This window comes from Gossypium hirsutum, chromosome D02 (assembly GCF_007990345.1).
Source record: "Gossypium hirsutum isolate 1008001.06 chromosome D02, Gossypium_hirsutum_v2.1, whole genome shotgun sequence".
In the NCBI taxonomy this organism is placed as follows: domain Eukaryota; kingdom Viridiplantae; phylum Streptophyta; class Magnoliopsida; order Malvales; family Malvaceae; genus Gossypium; species Gossypium hirsutum.
Genome location: NC_053438.1, coordinates 26,124,548 through 26,130,333, shown reverse-complemented (window position 1 = coordinate 26,130,333; position 5,786 = coordinate 26,124,548).

The following is a 5,786-nucleotide window of genomic DNA, read 5'->3' as shown; positions in this document are numbered from 1 at the left end:
TTAACTCCAAAAAATTGTGCCATCCAAAATGCGGAGTTCTTACACAGAAAAAAAACATTTTTTTGGATAAATTTAAAAATTAAATAAAACGTATAAAATAAACTAACTAATAAAAATTAAATCTTATGTACTTCCCTTACACTTTAAAACAAACATTGTCCAATATAGTAGAATTAAAGTGTGAACAAGAAAACCTCCTTGAAAAGGCCGAATTCTTGATTTCTTGAAACTCTTGGGTTTTGTGTGCTCTAAGTGAACGGAAAATACTTACTATTAGAAACAATTCATTTTAAATATGAAATTTATACATATCAAGAATAATCATATAACAATACTACAAGGTTCATGAAACCATATCTAACAACTCATAAAATGAATAAATCCACAGCATCACATATACATATCAACCTAGCATAGTAGGACTTTTATAAAACTTTAAACCCTTTCAAATTTTCTTATTTTCATTTGCATTTCATTACTTTCTATTGCATTTACTCTCATTAGCTCAAATAACAACATCAATTCAATTCATCGTTCCCTTTTAATCATTCAACACTTCAGGTATGACCTTACTATTTCATTACCTTTCCACATCCGTTTCATATGCATAACACACAAGACATAAGCATATCATTGAATTATAGCCACAAGCTAGTGTATTAAAACATAACTCCTTTTAGAATTAGTCACATGATAAACCATTTCACAAGAAATTACGTAATTTAAACCTTAGCACTCTTTCACGAATACAAACATATTTCCATTGGAGCACTTACCGTTTCAATGCAACTTATAAGTAAACATAATATCATTCAATCAATAGCTTAGGACATGCCTAAGCATCAAACAACAACACATGTTAGCCATGTAAATACATATATAAACCAATAATCATGGATGAACACAACAATTTATTAGTTTTTATATACATGTATCATCCAATTCAATTTTCCATATACCATGTAACAACATTTCTATGTAATTCATATGTCCCTGTAATAGTCCGTATTGAACTCTTACCAGTTTGAATCAAAACATGCCATTGAACCATTTAGAATACCGTTAGATACTCGGGATAACTCCCACATAGTGTGCTAAGCTATAATCCATTAATTCCTGTACATGTATGCTCATACGAGTTGAGAATCGGTATGCTCTCACGAGCTGAGAATCGGTAAGCTCTCACGAGTTGCAATCGGTAATCCTTAATGACATGTCATTTTTCATTTGAATCCTACTAATTCCTAAGGTTTAAACAGGACTCGGTAATCGTCGTACATCGTTGGATTTACGTCGTTTCATAACACAGTAAATTGCATACTAACATATATGTATTGATTTAATCACAATATAATCACATATTAACATTCAATTTAATCAAAATTATATAGCATACAGTTCATACGAACTTACCTGGCTAAATTGCAGAAATACCAAAGTTTAGGGGCATTTTGGTAATTTTCAATTTTCCTTGATTTTCCAATTGAACTTGATCTAAATTAATAATTTCATACAATCTATTAACTTAGACAATAAAACAATTCATTTTATGCAATTTGGTCATTTTGACATTTTTACAAAATTGCCTCTAAAGATTTACCTTTATTCAATTTAGTCCTTGAGCCCAAAACACTCAAATTAACCATTTTTACCATAAATTGAGCTTAGATGAATGTTCATACCTCCCAATATAGCCCATATTTATTAACAATTCACATCAAACCCTTGTACTTTTATTAATATAACAATTTATTCCCTAGTCGATAAATTCATCAAAAATCACTTAACTAAATACTTTTAAATACCAACTAATATTTCAAATTCATCATTTAACATCAAATATCACAAGATTCATCAATGGCAAGATTCAAATTTTTTAACAGTTTCAAAATCGAAGGTACGGGCTAGCTGGACCTAGTTGCAACCATCTCAAAAACATAAAAATTACAAGAAATGGGGCTAAATCGGACTACATGCTCACAAAGAAGTTTGGTTGAAGCTTCAAAGCCTTTAACAATGGCTTTCTTCTCCACAATTTCGTGAAAGAAATGGAATAGAAAAGATGATGCAAACTTTGTTTTATTTAATTTAATATAATTATCAAATTACCATATCAACCTTAGTTAATAATTAAATAAAACATCAAATTTAAGTCCATTATTGTCCAATAACACTCTGAATGGTATAGTTACCATTTAAGTCACTTTTTCTTTATTTAATAATCCATTTAATCACTCAGATTATGTAGTGATCAAAATTCAGATTATGTAGTGATCAAAATTTGCATCTTTTATGATTTATTCCTTTTTAATTAATTAGTCATCGAAATGTTAAAATTTTTCAAAGAAACTTTAATACCACCTTAATGGCATTCCATAGATATTTATAACTATTTACAGCTTGGTTTATAGAAACGAGGTCCCAATACCTCATTTGCTAAAACCACTTACCCTTAGGGTCAAACCACTTGAACTTAATAAATCACTTATATAACAAAAATCACTATATCAGAAACCTTTCTAAAACCATGTTTGACTCATAATACGACTCCATTGGTTTGTCGAATCTCTGTTCCACCAACTCAATCAGGATTAGTAATATATAGACCTATAAAAATCATTATCCATAATTAAATTAGTTAATCAATAAGGTAAATACAAAATAAAAGTATTTAATAATGTACAAAAAAATTAGAACATTATCTAGCTCGTTAGTCTTTCGATTAATATTATTTTATAGTAATCAATATAATAAAAAATTTTCCGTCGCAATCTTCAACAACGATGTCGACAACTTGACCGCCTCTAAACGTGTGAACATTTAGAGTAAAAATCGTTAAAAATAAATTAAATAATTAAGTGCAGTATCTACAAGCGTACAGGTCAAATTGTAGTATTGAAGTGTTACAATGGAACACCGGTCAGTATTCCGAGGATCATACCCAAGGGATTGCAGATTGCAGAAACTATTATTAAATTAATTATAGAAAATAATTACTAATCTAATTGAGTCAAAAATTAGTAGTGTGAATCTAAATTAAATTATTAATTAAACTAATTAACCTAAACTAACCTAATGGAATTTCCTATTCATAGTGTCAACAATGCGAGCCTCTAGCCTAAGACCGATTAAATCCCTAATTATCTAAATAAATAACTAATTATCCTAGATTGAGTTATTTATCACCCTTAGCTAAGAATACCTTTCCAGTCTTATCTTCAGTGAGGATTACCTCCTAAGTCACCCTTTTGGTCTCTTCCTAGGCATACGGATACCCTGTCGGCCTCACCGTTTGGCACAAGTTATACATGGCAGGATATTCTTCTTGTCTCACCTATCTAGACATTCTATCAAGGGCATCACTCCCTAATATACTAAGTAGTCTTGGATAAACAAAAAATTTCAAATAAATATTCACTTAATAGACGAATTAATTTAATAACCGAATCATGCAAGATATAAATAAAGCACAATAATCTATCCTAATATTCATACAAACATTAATTGGCCAGATTAACGAAAGATAAATAAAATAATAGAGAAGAGATAAGAGAATGCTCATGAATAAATATATTGAAGTACGGGTTTTAAACAATCTTTGCTCACAAATGTCTTCACATCAGACTAGGATCTTCCGACTATGGGAGAATAAAAGAAAAATAAAATTAAATAACTCAATAAAGAAAAGTGTTTGTAGAAATCTCTTTGTTTGATGGATAGATGCCTTAATTTGTGTACAGAAGCCTCTTATTTGTAGGCTAAAATATGTGCACTTTATGCTTGATATGCCCCTACTACTAATAAGTGCAAGAGAGGAAACGGTATCATAAAATCTTGTCAAACACGACCAATGACATCATCATAGCTTGTGACCCATATTCAGGCTACATCTCAACACAAGAGTTGCTATGTTGCAACATAGGGAGCATGTCGCACCATAGACTTTGCATGTTGGGACATGACAATCATTTTGTTGGCTTGGAAGTTCCTGTCTTGTTTTCACATCTTGGGAAGCTTGTGCAACACTTGTCCCAAGTTCCTACGTCAATTGGGCCTAGAATTAAGCATCTTGCACAGTTAATTAACCTATTAGAACTTCCCGAAGCCCGAATAGGCCTTACAGGTTCTCAAGACATCAGAAAATGGGTTGTTAAGTACTAAGCTACTAATACTAAAAATATAATATTTAATTATAAAATTTCTATAAAAAAGCTTGTTAAGTACAGAAATGTACTTAAACTACCACTACAATTGGCGACAGGTCAAAAGCCATGATTGACTTAACCGCATTGTACAAAGCACATGTATAATTTTAGTTAAAGTTTATATCTATAAATATCACCATGGCTAAATTTTAAAGTTCGAAAGTAAAATTTTAAACTTCCACTAAGACTAAAAACAATGTTATATTATAAATCAATGTTGAATTTTCTCATTTTTTCTTAAATTGTATGCATGTTTTTTTTATTAACATGTATGAATTATTTTATATATTTTGTTATAGAGTATTTTTACTGAAGGTTGTGATTCTTAAAAATTACATCGATTGTAATTTAGGTTTTCATAAATTTTGGGTTTGTAATTAGATTGTGGACTATCATGTCCACACAAGTTAATTTTTATTTTATTTTATTTTTGTAAAATTAGAAAACTTCATTTAAGTTTGGAAATGGACTAAGAATTTTTGTAACCTAAATTTTTTGATGAACCAGAGAAACGAGGTGACCGAAACCAAATAAAATGATGCAAACCCAACAAAACCAACAACAGTGGCTGATGGTGGGCTAATCAGTGGTGGCCGATGTTGGTGGTTGGTGACAATGGCTCGATGGTGGATTCCCCTTTCAGTTATGTGTCCAAGTTTTTGGATTTTGGGATTATTTTGGAAATCATGTTAAATTTAGGTTTTGGGAACCCTTTCGGAAGCCCAAAGGATATTTGACTTTCACCTAGAAGACCCAAAGAGTGCTTTGGAAAAAATATTTTAATTATTTTCTTTTACTTTATTTTGCCTTATGATGGAATCATGAAAACCTTTGGCTAGTTAGAATCAATTTAATTTTTTGCAAATTTATAGCATGTTATACGAGAATGTGATGAGATTAAATTGACAAATGTGTTCATGCATATATAATATAAGCATGTCATATAACTTAGGAAAAGAATGCCACTTGTCATCGTGTATTTAATCTTTGATGATTGAAACTAGAATAAAAACCTTCCATGCCTTTACAATTATGAGTGGAAGACGGTCCCTAAACAAGACTTATAGCCTACATCATTGGTTTCTATGTAGTAACATGATAATTTTTCGACGTGGTGTTACCCTGGTTGTACCCCACGGTAGGTATTATCATGTAAGACTTCATTAGGAGATTTCCTTTAAGAGGACAACTAGTCATACACTCACTAAGATTTTCCCACAATGAATCATATTAGAGTACATATTTATTATGGGTGTTGAGTTGATGGTTATACACTCAAGATTATTCTAGTTAAGTAACTTCCCACGAAGCTCGATTTAAGTTAGAATATGGCCAAATGTGAAACGATTATTTATATGTGTGACCAACTATGGAAATAGGTTCACATATAAATTGGATGGAAATCCAAGTTCTTATTAGTTGGTTAAGATTACTCCACGATAACTTAATCCAGTGATTGTAGAAATTATCATGGCAATGACTTTCAATGTTTTTAAGGTTTAATGTAAGTTTACACATGCATAATTTAATTACATGCATATGTTGCAATCTTTTCAGAATATTTGCTTAAATAAAAAGATA